Below are 16,021 nucleotides of genomic sequence, written 5' to 3' on the forward strand. Positions count from 1 at the left end.
CATGAATGAATAATTTAACAGTCCGGCGCATCTGTTGAATGTCCCTCATTGCCAATTGGTGTGGCTCAAGGGTGTGGCTAGGGGCATGGTGAAAACTTGCCATGCTGCGCGTGCTTCATAGCTTATCTCTTTTTGTTCTTCAGAAGTTGGGAGGTATGCATTATGTATATTATATATATATATATACATATATATATATATATATATATATATATATATATATACACATACACATTATATATAGACATACATACACATACATACACACATATATTATAGTATATGCATATATTGTTGGTGGATCTCAAATCTGAGTATATGACAGTTGAAGTTGTGATTTGGGGCAGACAATATACACTCTAGTTGCCTTCACCAAGTCTAAGATGGCTGCTTCTGAACCACAACAAACATGATTACATTTTACAAAAATAGAAATACGATTTGATAAAGGTGTAATGACCTTTTAAGATGACAAGATATCATTGTTATTTTTAGTAATGATGGATTTCAGCTATGGTTTACTTTTAGATTCCCTGTGATTTGTGGAAATATCAGTGATATGAGGAATGGTAGAGATGTGTATAACCAATAAACTTAAAGCGCCACCAGTTGGGTACAAGGCTATCGATGTACAGTTAATGCTCTCTACAGTGAAGCTGTCATAGGGTCTTCAGTGTTTGAATAATTAACTGCTCTAAAGGTCAGGCATCGAGTTTCCTTTTGATTACTTTTGATTGCTTCCTTTGATCCTGTAGGTTAATTTTCTATTGATTTACATCACAAATTGAATATACAGTATGTCTTTGGTGCTTGGAGTATCATAATGTTTCATTATTGGAACCATTTCCAATTATATAATACTTCCCAAGCGTCACTGCTGGAAAGGCTTCTTTCAGCCATAGAAGTGTTCTGATAATATCTTGTATTTCATTTGTCTCCAAGGCAGTCGCTCCAGGAGACAAAAGCGGTTTTAGAATGATTGACTTTCATAAATGATAACATTTAAAATAGCAAATTTTGTAATTGCTGAACAGAAATGTACAATATAAAGAAAACAACAATTAGTAGTTTTGGGCATAAACTGAACTTCAGAAGCAAATTGGGCATTATTCTTCCCTTTTTCCACTTAGATTGTGAGCATGACATAACATGATAATAGCAACTTGAGCATTGATTTTAGGAAACTGTGTCCTTTGTGTAAGAAGGAGTGACTATGGAAGTGACTAACATTGGAAGGGTAAGAGAAAGACGTACCACAGGTAAGTAGCCTCCCGGGCTTAAAAAACGGTGACATTAACCAAGCTAGTGCTCCATTATATCTGTAATATGGTAGATAATTATTACAGCTTCCCATTACAGAATTTGGAAGGTGGCAGCGTGTGGAGAACAAATGATTAAAGGATCTGTCTGGTCTAAATTCATAAGCCAGAAGTCACTATGTGTCTGCAGACTTGTGAATCCTCACATTGTATGCACTGTGTGCTGAGGGGATTCTCCAGTATCAGGGTCGGGAACGGCAGTTACGAGGTCATGAGTATGCAATATGCGGTGTCCCTCTAGTCGGAATGTGACCGGTAGTCTGAATATTTCAAACTCCCAGAAATATGACTTCCACTCCTGGTTCTGAAAACGGCAAATCCTCACAGTGCGCAGTGAGTGCGATGTGAGGATTCACATGACTGCAGTCACATACAGTGACACATAGAGCGACTGCATACATGAATTTAGACCAGACAACCTCTTTAAGCTTGAAGAGAAAGGCTTCACAAATACTTTATATGAGGATACAAGGACTGACTTTATTTTTTGGTAGAGATACACTTTTAGTGCATTAAAGGTAAACGAGACAGCAATGGTAAGGATCTGCTATGAAATCCATTTTTTTATGACCAAAGGGATTTGATAAAGAGAAGGAAGGGTTATTGGCTGCACTGAAAACCTATTTATAACACAAGCTAGTTACATTTTAGCTATACTTAATATTGTGTTCATCGTGAGTGTATTGGTACTAAGGGATTAAGTGAAGTAGTATGCTTTTATACAAATGACCTGCAGGTTCATGACACACTTCAAGCAGTGTTAAGAGTACTGGTGTCTGGTTCTGGCAATTTATAGGACTGATTATTTGATCACCAGAATGAAAAACAGAATAAAAATTAAGGCTTCAGTCACATTAGCGTATGGCATCCTATGCGAGAGCAATGGATGTGATATGCTAATGACCCCCGGCTCAGACTCTGCAGCGAGCGTGAGCCGAATGTCATGCGACTGTGACCGGATCTTGCGATCGGATCACAGCTGCGAAGCTGAGGGCGGCCGCTGCGGAGGAGGAGAGGGAGGGGTCAATCCCCCATCTCCTCCATTGTCAGCCTGTGCATATATCACACTGCACTGGGATAACATCCGAGTACAGGCCGATGTATCTCTCACACCCATTCACTCGAATGGCTGCGAGTGACACGGCTCTTGCAGAAAATCGCAGTATGCTGCTACTTTTCTCGCATTCAGAATCTGTATGTGAGAAAAGCTGACCAACTGCTCTCCCTCATTGACTAACATTGGTCAGAGTGCAATGCAAAATTTTCTCGCATTGCACTCGTCCGTTTTTCACGCTCGTGTGAGCGTACCCTTAAGTGACTTTCAGGACACACACTTCGGTCTATGAATTGTAATGTGGAAGACATAGAAAAGGAAAGAAATTAGCCTGACACTGAAAAACCATGCATCTGAAATATATTTTCAATATGGATTCTCTCTTAAAAAAAAGTTCAGATCAGCACTGAACTTTGCAGACCAGTCACTTCAGGAAATTGTGGGCATGACTGGCTCATGGACTGTGTTTGTCCGCATATCATGGGTTGACCACTTGATTTTTTTTATTTTTTTTCAGTACAGTTTATCAAAAAATCACAGGCATACAATATTTTTTATGGAAATATTGAAAAATCATAATTAATCATTGTTTACAAGTAATGTCTGCAGTGCATAATTCTGATCAGAGGATATCAGCTGTATTCACTGTAAACTGGAACAGGATAATTGCAATCAAAATAATTTGTATAGGTTTCTTCATACAAAATTAATGGACGTTTCAAATAATTTTTACAGACAGGGCAAAAAGTGTTTTATTTCTACTGACGGTCTAGACAGTTGGCAACTCTGCCGCATAGCGGATGGATGCAGGAACTGTGTACTATTTGTATCCACTAGTTTAGGTTGTAAATTGGAGCAGACTAATGTATATTATCATATTCCAAATGGATCTAAGGTCTGTGTGGATATTAACTCATGTGCACTAGCATACAGGACAACATTGGTCCATTTGCGGCCCATTTCTTACATGGACAGTACACAGACAAAAATGTGATCAGTTGAACATACCCTTAACCCCTTCAGCCCCCGGGCACTTTCCGTTTTTGCGTTTTTGTTTTTTGCTCCCCTTCTTCCGAGAGCCGTAACTTTTTTATTTTTCCATCAATCTTGCCATGTAAGGGCTTGTTTTTTGCGGGATGAGTTGTTCTTTTAAATGAAACCATAAGTTTTACCATATAGTGTACTGGAAAACGGCAAAAAAAATTCCAAGTGCGAAAAAATTGCAAAAAAAGTGTGATCGTACAATAGTTTTTGGGATATTTTATTCACTGTGTTCACTATATGGTAAAACTGATGTATGTATATGATTCCTCAGATCAGTCCAAGTTTGTAGACACCAAACATGTATAGGTTTACTTGTGTCTAAGGGGTTAAAAAAATTCACAAGCTTGTCCAAAAAAATGGCGCACGTTTTGCGTCATTTTCCAAAACCCGTAGCATTCTCGTTTTTCAGGATCTGAGGCACAGTGATGGCTTATTTTTTGCATCTCGACCTGACGTTTTTAACCGTACCATTTTTGCACAGATGCTTCGTTTCGATCGCCTGTTATTGCATTTTGCACAAAATTTGTGGCGACCAAAAAACGTAATTTTGGCATTTGGAGTTTTTTTTGCCGCTACGCCATTTACTGATCAGATTAATTGATTTTATATTTTGATATATCGGGCATTTCTGAACGCGGCGATACCAAATATGTGTATATTTTTTATTTTTTTAACCCTTTAATTTTCAATGGAGGGAAAGGGGGGTGATTTGAACTTTTAGGTTTTTTTATTTTTTTTTAATTTTTAAAACTTTTTTCTTTACTTTTTTTTTTCTTTTAATAGCCCCCCTAGGGGGCTATAGCGATCAGCAATCCGATCGCTCTGCACTATCTGCAGATCACAGCTACAGAGCTGAGAACTGCAGATTTGGTGCTTTACTTTCAATGCCGGCTGTATTCCGGCATTGAGAGGAAGTGAGTCATGTTAGCAACAGGCGTCATCACATGACCCTGTGCTACCATGGCAACCACCGAAAGTCACGTGATAATGTCACGTGACTTCCGGTGGGGGCCAGGTAAGTGACTGTCATGGCGGCGCGCATATACATATCGCTGCCAGATTTTGGTAGCGATATGTAAGGGGTTAATGGCCGCGGGTGGAAGCGATTCCACCCATGGCTAGCAGGCACACATGTCAGCTGTTGAAAACAGCTGATATGTGCGCGGATCGCCGCCGCCTGCCCACAGCAGGGGGCGAGGCTTAACGGCACACGATCCATGACGTACCCAGTACGTCATGGGTCGTTAAGGGGTTAAAACAGTACCAAAGTAGTTATTTTTTTTCTATTTCCTCCAATTAGGCATCAAAAATATGTAACTTATATGATTATTAACATATTAACCCATTGTTGTCTTGCCATTTCCAGTGCTGCTATGGTTCTTTCCTGTATTGTGTAACCACTGCTTTCCCTTGTCAGCTCATACTGAAGACTGGTTGATCCTTTCCTAATGTGAGCAAGTGTGAGCCTTGCTCTGAGTCTCATAGACTTAGGGTACACTTCCGATGCGAGAGCCCTCTGCTGTGAGCGTGAGCCGAGGGTCATGAGACTGTGATGTGATCTTGTGATCATATCACAGGTGCAGAGAAGAGGAAGGGAGCACTTTCTCCATCTCCTCTGCTGTGTTTCTCTGCGTACATCACACTGCAGTCGGATGACATGTTGGTGCAATGCGATGTTTCACATACTCCCATAGACTTGGTGGGTGTTTGAGCTGAGACTCGCTGCCAAACGCAGCATGCTGCAATTCATTTCTTAGGCTAATATGGAATGAGAAATCATTTGCAGATGGTCACTGCGCCATAATTTTACACTAGTGCGAGTGCAGTCTGATGTTTTTTCGGATTGCACTCGTCCGTGCAAAACACAAGTGGATCTAAGGCCTTACAATAAGAACGTGCCTTTTCGTCTACATGGAAAGTGCTGCAGTCATGTGATACAGAAAAGGACCAAAGTAATATTCAAAATGACACAAGACAGTGATGGGTAAGTATTTTAAAGCAGACACTGTTCACACATTAATGATGGTTAATGTAGGGGGCAACAAAAAACTGGTGCTTTAATCTATAAAAGAATAAAATCTGTAAAATTATGATTTAATATTTTTACCTTAAACAATACTCAGAATGGTATTTTTGGAGCCTATCATTAACATGAAATGAGAACCACCTTTTTATATTTATTTAAACTATCCAGACTTGGAAGAAAATACACTCAGTCAGACCAGACTTTTTTTTTTATAGAAGCTGGGCAGGCAAAACATACAAGAAATTGTTTATTGGAGAAATATACAAAAGTAACACGTTTTTTTTTAAAAAAAAACATGGCACATTTGTCTTCCAGGGTTTGCTTTTAACCTCTTTGATCTTCTGCTTTTCATTTGTGTGTACGATGAGAATTGGTCAGGTCTCAATTGAAATCAAAACAAAATTTTGCATCCATCTCCAGATTTTGTCTTCTCATTCATCAGTTACGGTGCAGAGCACAGATTCAGACCAATTCTAAAATCCTGACAATTTCTGATATCCCTATTTTATTTAACAACAGGTTTCTTATCTACATTTTGTCCTTGTATTACTATTAGGTCTAGCATGATATCAGTAATCTAATTCTTGGCTTCTTAATTTTTTTCTTTTGAGGCATTCCCAGTCAGAACATAAAGATGCCAGTACATCACCAATGGTCACGTTTAGTGAATAACAAGAGTGCTCAGCACTGCTCTTTACTCAATCGAGCATTGGGGTGCTCGAGTACCCGTGGAGCTCGGCTGAGTATCGCGGATGCTCGGATGTGTTATCCGTGAACCAATGTCCACAATGCACAGGCTTCCCTCACTGCATGATGTGTGCACACACCCTAGGGAGAGCCATTTGGTGTCTCTGAATGGCTCTCCCTGGGGATAAAACAACATTCTCAGACATAGTGTGACAAAATAAACCCTCCCCCCGCCGGAATCGCTCTTTCTATGGCTGGCTGTATGTGGGCAGAGACCTGAGCAATCATTGTCTTTCCATAATGCTTCTTATTAGCGTCAAACTCGTCCAAGCATCTGACCGACTCAAATAAAAAAACAAACATTTAGGCATTTTAGCGCTCGCCCATCACTAGTCATATTCCATGCCAAATATTATTAGAATTGCCTTAATTTGTTCTAATTTATCTCCAGAATCAATAAAAAATATTGAAGCCAAGCCAAAAATTGGTGCAACCACAGAGAAGGACATCTATCAAAACTGCTTCTAGAACTGCACCTCAATGACCAAGCCTGCCTCATAGTTGAAGGAACATTTATCTAATGCATATGACAACAGTAGAAGTTTAAAAATGGCCATCAGATATGTCACCAACTGGTTGTAAATGTCTATATCTCCAAAAGTTGGATAGAGTTAAAAAAATGAGAAAATATAGTTAAAATTAAAAAATAACCTTATCACAACTGCTGATTGTTTCATATATTCTAGGTTACAATATGTAGGAAGATATTCAAAATTAAAAGATTTTCATTTACTCGTTTTGACAAATAAACATGAACGGTTAATGGAGGACAAAAGGGAGAGGACAGTCATATTGTCAACTTTAGAGAACATTTTTTCATGAACATTGTAATACTCAGTGTTGAGGTTTAATTAGGATTAGTGTCAAAATTCAAGAAATGTGTTTATCTCTTAATTACACACATTCAGTAAAAGATTAGAATCTAAAAAACACAGTAATGCCTTTATCAAAAGACCACAACTGTCAATTTTAATTTACCAAGAAATGAAATAATACATTTATATAGTATGATAATGTTATGGGATTTCACATGGCCGCCCAGATAATCCAAATATACCCTATTAAACCAATAAAGAAAACAATGTGTAAATTTTCTGCCGTATAGACTACTTTTGATAATCCAGCCAGCACCTCTGAGATCCTTTCGATACCAAATTAAATGAGTAGCTAGATCGATGTGTTTCAAGTGAACAAGACACCAAATCCAAGTCCTTTATGTTTCCCTTTACATGTCAGGATACTGACACAAAACCCAGATTAACTATAGTCTGATCAACACACTTTACAGACTTCTTAAGCCCTAATAACAGTGCTCATCACAACTGTCACACTTCAAAGAGTATATACCCCACAGGCGCACATGAGATGTCAGTCACTAGAAAACTAGCCTGCATCAAATGCCGGGTTGTGTCAGATCCAGGCATGAGTACTACTTCTATCATAGACTCCATTATTCGTAAATATAATATTACTATCTTTTTATATCCAGCAGTTAAGAAACTCAATGTGTAGATGTTCTGCTGCATTAAGGCAAAAATAAAGGCATTCACATAGAAAATAGGCGTGTGGAAGAAAACTAACACCATGTAATGTAATATTAGTTTTGCATTGTATAGCAAAGTATTTTATTGAGACATTTTGATTTACTACTAGCCATAGATCTTATCTTTCACAGCTAGCCACACTGACTCCTGGTATTTATAGAACTTTCTTAACCCTTTTTTTTAGAACTATAAATGAAGAAGTAGGTTGTCTTCACTGCGCCTGAAAAGCCTCAAAACGTTTCCTTAGTTAAAGGAACAATACAAGTACTAAAAGAGATTAAATTTAGTAATAAAATTCAATAATAAAAATAATCTGAGTTTTAGGTTAATAATTAATTATATAATACATTCTTCATTTAGTTTTAACAATTATGTAATAGAGACAGGGTTCCGCAAACTAGTTCCCTGTGATATTATATTAATTTACCTTTTATATAATATCGATTATTCCCGACTAATCTTATGAATTACAGTGCAATCATTAACCCTTGCAATTTGACACAATGCAGATTGGTACAACTAGTGATTTTTTTCATGGTACCAGACAGGGGTTAAAAATTAAATACAGTTTTGCATTAATGGTTTTATTTTTTAATATAAGGACCACATACATTAATTTCCAATAAAACGGAAAATCAAACAAAGTGATATATGAAAATTCTGTCTGAATTAAATATTACACAGAAAATGGGATTTAGGCTATGTGCCCACGCTACAGGATTTACCGCGGATTTACCGCGGATTTTGCCGCGGATTTACCGCGGATTTGCCGAAAATCTGCAGCAGCAGCACTTCCAAGCCATTTCAATGGCATTTTGGAAATGCTGTGCCCATGCTGCGGATTTTTCCGCTGCGGATTTGCCGCGGATTTTGATCCGGAAAAATCTGCAGCATGTCAATTGTTTGGTGCAGATTTGGTGCGGATTTTTGGCTTTGAATGGGGAAAAAAAAAAAAAAATCCGCATCAAAATCCGCGGCAAATCCGCGGTAAATCCGCGGCAAATCCGCGGGTGCGGATTTGCCGCGAAAGTCGCGGATTTTCAGGCAAAAAAATCCGCAGGGACATTCTAGCGTGGGCACATAGCCTTAATGTATCAGCTGGTAGACAGTTGCTCTCAGCATATGCACTGACTTTGTATCTGGATACACATAATGATCTCCACTTAGTGAGATACTGTAAACTGATAAGACTGGCTCACTACAGGTAACTGCTAGAGCACAAACCATAGAAAACAAGCATGTAACAAAATCTAACTGTTCGCTGCTCGTAAGGCGCGAGAAACAAAACCTGGGTGTCATAACTTAAAAAGTTTTTCTACATAAATTACTCTATAATATAGAGTTTTGCATCCTACAAGCTGCAGTATTGACTTCTAGGCAGAACGGGGAAGCTTTAAACATACATCTGGGGTATAGTAAATCAAGTTTAGCTCAGATCCAAATGATATCAATATATACTACATTAACTATTGCCTGAGCTGCCTGAATTAGGGTTTTTTTTGCATTAAACATTTGTATCATATATCAAACTTTGTATAGTATTATTAAAGTATGCCAAATAAGTTGTATCTTGTATTCCAAAAGTGAACAATCAAATACAGTCAGGAAATATATAACTTATGGTTTTCAAAGTTGAGGATAATATTATATACCAACATAATTAAAAACAAAACGAGATTACCATGAGTATAACTAGGAACTTATATTAATATTGACTTAAAAGCAGTAGTAAAATGTTTATATAATGCAATACGTCTTCATAGTACTTTTTTGGCATTCTCCATAAAAGAAACAGAAACTTGCAGTAGTGAATTTGTTAGATGCAGCAGACTTCACTTTCTCATCAGTAGCATTGAAGAGATGCTTTTGCTGGAACCCAAAACTTTATAAATCAGAAATTGTGATTTCTAAAAAGTTTTGGCTAAAGGCAAATGCATCTCTTCAATGCTACTATTTATTTCTTTTATTCACTTATATAGCGCTATTAATTCCACAACGCTTCACAGACAATGAGATAGTTGTGAATGACCATGAACTGTTTAATTACAAAATTGCTCTAATAAGTAAGGATTTAGCTCTGTTACATATTTATACCACCTCTAAAAACTCTAAAAAAAAAATAATTTAGAAGATATTATAAAGACCAGCAATCAAGTAATAACACATTTATTAAATGTGCAATGATAAACTCACCGCTTAAAATTTCAAACGATTGAAATGAAACCAAAAACTTGTCATCAGGAAATGATTCTCTCCAGTATTCCATTTACGAAGAACACAATCCCAGTAAACGGTGGTAGTAATGGAGCAGGTAGTGAATTTCTGTATCACAGGATCCTGTGTTAGCTGTCAGGATTATCTAGAATTGAGCAGCACTGAAACATGTCCTCCCTTGGGCTGTCACTCTGCTGCCAGCTCCCTGCAGTTATTGAAGTTAACTAAAGAGGTGATCTAGATAGTAAACAAGTCCTGTGCAAACCAATGGCTTTCCGCACCCTTCTGTTTATAGTAAGATGACTTGTGCGCAGAGGTCACTACCGTCAGCAGCTCCTGCATTGCTGTGGGTATCTAGTGTGCTGCATTACCCTAAGGCTCTTTTTATCAAGCCACCTTCCCGAGACTCTGCTCACCGGCTGTCACAGTGACGCATCTGTTCCTTATTGTTCAAGATTACTCTAAAATGTGAATGAGCTCTATGAGTAAAGGCCCACTGAGTGTAGTAATTGGAAATGTAGCGAGTAAGTACAGGAAACTGTGTTATATAGATCTGCTCAGTTTTTGGACTTGTGTATGTTTACTATGTTATATTGTGTATGTTTACTATGTTACATTCTTACGCACTTTTGAAATACTTGGAAAAATAAAGAATTTTTTGTTATCTGTAGTATTCGCAGACGTAATAGCAAAGGTTATGTAAAATAATTTCTACTTTCATAAATAGCATAGCAAACAAATTTCAGCCTGTAATGAATCTTATAAGAACATTATGGAAACTTAGGCGGTTTTACTTCGTTTTTGCTTTTTTTTTTTCAGCAGAAAAGAAGCTGCGTTTTACTGTACCAGTAAAAGCTATGACATTTCAGAAATCTCATACATGTTTTTATTTTTCCTGCCAGAATTGGAGTACTGCAAAGTTTTTCCAGTTCTGAAGCATCTTAATTCTTTCAGCCTATTTGCAACATTTTTTCACCCTTCCTGTAAAAATGATGCAAAAATTCAGTATTTTTTGCCACATTTTTGGTGAATATACCTCATTTTATTAAATATGCACTGTAGGCATATCCCATATGTGAACCACAGCAAAAAAAACAACAAAAAAAAGAAAAATAATATAAAAAAAGCTGCAAAACCTGCATTTTGATTTTGAATGCAGTGTTTTTACTACACACAGAGCACGTTTTGGTACAGAAAATGACATTGGAAAAACACTGCATGTGAACGTAGCCTAATTGTTGTAAAAAATATATTAGTAAGTAACACAAAAGCTGAAAACAACACTTTTTCAACAAGAGTAAACAAAATATACATAATGTTCGTATTATAATAGTTAAAAATAATATAGAAAATGTAAATATTGTAGGACGTAATACTAAACATATGTCATTCTTTTCACAATTTGTATAAACTTTCTATCACTATACCTAATCAGAACAATACAATCTCTCCTTCTTACAAATTTCACCAATCATATGAAATATGGTCGTCTGTAAGTAGAAACCAGATAGCTGTTATATCTTTAGGTTTTGCTGTTGGAGGAAAAGGAGACTGAGAACTCAAAGAGCATAGGAGGCCCAGAGCTGATACAGAAGCCACCCAGGAAGACTTCTTAATCCACTTCCTGAGACATTGCAATAGACGTCTCAGCCTTTTTCAGGATTTTCCAGCATACATTCCCATAAAATGTTTTTTTGCCAATATATTTGCGTACTGAGTGGCATCCACCATCATACTGATGACTTTGTGACCATATGCAGCTACAATTACTGTTGGTTACAGGTATCATGACTCATCAAGACAGGTGTATAAAGCTCCAAGCTAGAAAATGTTACACCTTTATATAATGTGACCTAGTAATAGAGGACAGTCATACTCTAGGGTTAAATAAAGAAGGCTTTCAGGAGAGTTCTCAATCAATTTGGCAGCAGAGACAATATCCATTTTCATACTCATCATGATGGGAACTACAATGGAGCTGTAATTCAATCAGCATAACACATGACTAACTTCACTTGCCAGCAACTGGATAACATACATTTCATTTTCAGGCTTTGTTGCTGTAATGACAATTATTAGGTTGGGCTGTCTTAAAAACGTAACTTCTTAAATGTTTTATATCACATATGAAATCATAAAATAAAGTTTATTTGTTTTATTTTGAAACCAAGTTGCAGAGAAATCTGTCTCAATGCCTCAACTTTATTTTGCATTGGTCTTCAATAATACGCCATGGAATGTGCCAGTAATTCTACTAATCTTTATCTACCCCATGAGTATGTGTTTAGTATCTTGTTAGCAGTAGACCTGTCACAACATGACAAAATGGAAACCCAATAGTTAACCATGACTGGTTGGACAGATGCCTAAAAGTGTCCTTAAATACCACGATCATGAAAGAACATACGACTAATCACGATATACAATAGAAATGATTAGCTGATCATAACATGAAGTAGTACATAGTTAGTCAACTGTATGCAGAATATAAAAATAGGTTTCCAAAAATATCTCCAAAAGACTGATGTTGAAAGTTTCTGAACATGTTTTATAAACAGCCATCATATTACATGGCATGAAATTGCTCTTCATCAATATTGGGTGTTCGTATATTCCCAAACGGGAAATCTCTAATTTCCCCCTCAATCATCCCATCATTTGTAGAACAGGTCACCTCATATAAGGCAGAGGACCACATAGGGTGCCCTAAGGCTCCATGTCAAAGTACAACTGCAACAACTGCATCCCAACATCATATATACACTCATGGCTGAAAGTATTGGCAACCTTGAAATTGTTCCAGAAAATGAAGTATTTCTAACAGAAAAATATTACAGTTACAAATGTTTTATTATACACGTTTATTTCATTTGTATGTATTGGCGCAACACAAAAAAAATTCATACAAATCCGCCAAAATAGGCCTGAAAAAATTGTTGGCTCCTTTACAAAATTGTGAGTAAACCATTTTGTTTTCAAGAATGTGATGTTCGTTCAAACTCATCTGTGGCAAGTAAGAGGTGTGAGCAATATGAAAATCACAACTGAAACTGGATAAAAAGGGGATAAGTCGACTCAATCTTTGCCTTGTATATCCGTGTGCACTAAACTAAACATGGAGAACAGAAAGAGAAAAAGAGAACTTTCTGAGGACCTTAAAACCAAATTATTGAAAAATATCAACATCAATCTCAAAGTTAGAAGTCCATCTCCAGAGATATTGATGTTCCATTGTCCATGGTGTACAGCATAATCAAGACATTTACAGCCCATGGCACTGTAGCTAATCTCCCTGGATGTGGATGGTAGAAATATTTTTATGAAAGGTTGTAACACAGGATAGCAGCCCCAATCAAGTTTCAAAAGAATGCAAGCTATCCTGCAGGCTCAGGGTGCATCAATGTAAGCGTGAACTATCTGTCCACATTTGAATGAAATAAACACTATGGCAGGACAATAAGGAAGACCCCACTGCTGACAGACACAAAAAGCTAGAGTGAAGTTTGGCAAAATGTACATGAGTAAGTTAAAATCCTTCTGGGAAAGAGTCTTCTGGACAATAGAAACCAAGATAGATTTATTTTGGTAAAGCACATCATTTCACTGTTTACTGAACATGGAATGAGGACTATAAAGAAAATAATACAGTACATACAGTCAAAAATGGTGGAGGCTCAAAGAGGTTTAGGGATTGTTTGCAGCCTTTGGTACTAGTTGCCTTGACTGTGTGCAAGACATCATGAAATCTGAAGATTGCCAAATAATTTTGGGTCGCACTGTAGTGTCCCGTGTCAGAAAGCTGGGTTTGCGTCCTACATCATGGGTCTTCCAGCAGAAAAATGATCTAGAACCTAGAAATGGATGGAAACAAAGAGCTGGAAAGCTGGCCAGCAATGAGTCCAGATCTAGATCCCATTGAATACCTGTGAAGAGATCTTAAAATTGTTGTTGGAAGGCACCCTTCAAATATGAGAGACTTGAAGCAATCGATTGATTGCAGTAATTTACTCTAAAAGGTGTGCAATCAAATATTAAGTTGAGGGCATCAACAATTTCTTCTGACCCATTCTTGGAGTTGTATATGAAATTATGTCCAATTTCTTTTTTTTATGGGGTGGCTTTTTTTTTGCTATTCGTTATGTTTTCTTGCCCATGAATATTATATTATTATTATGTGTGTGTATGTGTATATTTATATATATATACTAGAAGGTGGCCCGATTCTACACATCGGGTATTCTAGAATTTACGTATTGTGTGTATATTTATATATATATATATATATATATATATATATACATACATATAAAATATATATACATATAAAATATATATATATATATATATATAACATATATATATATATATATATATATAAATATACACATACACATGCATATATATATATATACACACACACCCACACACTCACACACACAGACACATAAATATGTAATAATAGCAAGCTCTAAGGTTGTTATGTTAGAATGAAAGAATGAATAGTACCAGAGAAATGTTCCCACTATCTGTCATAATATATTGAATCCTAACTTTATTTTCTGCGAAACAAACTTGTAGAAGAACAAATTATAGAAACAGATGCCATTGTATCAGCTCAATTTAGTGGCAATTTTTAGCCCATCACTGGATGCAATCGACACCCTCAGAGGTTTCACATACACATAATGCAGCCAAGCCTTCCATGCCTGATCATGCTATTGTTGTACTAAACATGTACTGATGACTTTGGTCCCAAGGTGGCGCTCTTTCCCTAGATGACTCCAGACAGCTTCACCAGCCCAGAAATAGTCTGAGTGAAAGTTACACCTGCAACACATTTGCGGTGGCACCAGTTTTTGTCACCACTACAATGTTGAAATGACAGATAGGCGTCTGACTTGGTTTAAAACTCATAAAACATGATTGATGAACTCTGTGAGTAAGCTGTGGCAGTGCAGATTAAAAAGTGACTGCCATCCTCTGACAAGACTACTTTCCCTCAACTTTATTCTTAGCCCCATCTCCCAGAACTGTGGGAGTCATTAATAAATATTTATGTTCTGGCATCCTATTCTTGGGGGCTTTAAAATCTTTAATGACAGCTAGTGCAGATTAATAGAGGGGTTAAAATTAGATGCAATATATGTAAAGAGATACTGTGCATAACAGGCTAACATTATCTCCAAATTGGATTCCTATTGTCCTTCACTGTGCAAATTTTGATGAAGATGCATCATTTGTTCAGTCTGTAGGGAGAAGGATAAAGTGATACAGCAAGAGGCTTCCAAGAAAAGAATGTGCTTTATACATTATATGATGCGAGTACTAGCTGCTTAACCCTATTTGCATGATACCAAACATTTCCCATATAAAATACATTTGGTGTATAATACTTTGTATATTACATGACACACTGGAGGAAGAAGAAATAATAATATAACACAATTAGACATATGTATAAAAGCTACAAATGGCATTTGACAAGAATTAAGTTCACAAAATGTAAAGTAGTGGCCAATAAAATCAAAACCCTCTACAGTATATAACTTTTCTAACCTAGAAATGTTGTAGGTTTACTACCTTTTTAATACACTTTGACAGCAAACTTCCAAGTACAAGGATAACAAATTTCTAACTACAAGGAAAGCTTCAAAAATAGTGACCAGATGCTTTCTTCGGTGGCATACCTTGAAGCTCGTGGGACCCAATGCAAAATCTCCAAAAGAGGCCCCCAATAATTGCAAGTCTTTAATAGTAATGGTCTTTTCATATGGGCCAAAGGGATATTTTGGTGCCCATAGGCTACAGGGTCCAATATGATTGCAAACCTTACAGCTATTATAGTTACGCCCCTGTATATCACCATAAGCTATGTTCAGCTCTCGTTTTCTATTCCTACAAACACCCTTCTTTAAAAAGGCCCATGTTTATCAAATTCATCCTGTCCTACATTTTTAATCTAGAGAAAATCATACACAATGAAACAAATATCACTAAGGCCTGTTTCAGACGTCAGTGATTCTGGTATGTATGTGCTAGTTTTTATATGTACCAGAATCATGCAGACCCATTA

General features: G+C 36.9%; 1 protein-coding gene across 9 annotated transcripts in view; it reads right to left on the reverse strand.

The window, feature by feature from the left end:
* EYA4 (EYA transcriptional coactivator and phosphatase 4) overlaps positions 1–16,021 on the reverse strand; it is a 579,250-nt gene that overhangs the window by 313,962 nt on the left and 249,267 nt on the right. Inside the window, exon 1 of one of the 9 annotated variants that reach the window (XM_075339871.1) lies at positions 9,928–10,214. The exons of the other annotated variants lie outside the window; for them this stretch is intronic. The gene's annotated coding sequence lies outside the window, so the exon portion shown is untranslated. Of the gene's footprint in view, positions 1–9,927; positions 10,215–16,021 lie in introns of those variants that run through there. 9 annotated transcript variants of the gene reach the window in all.

This window comes from Anomaloglossus baeobatrachus, chromosome 3, assembly GCF_048569485.1.
Source record: "Anomaloglossus baeobatrachus isolate aAnoBae1 chromosome 3, aAnoBae1.hap1, whole genome shotgun sequence".
Classification (NCBI taxonomy): domain Eukaryota; kingdom Metazoa; phylum Chordata; class Amphibia; order Anura; family Aromobatidae; genus Anomaloglossus; species Anomaloglossus baeobatrachus.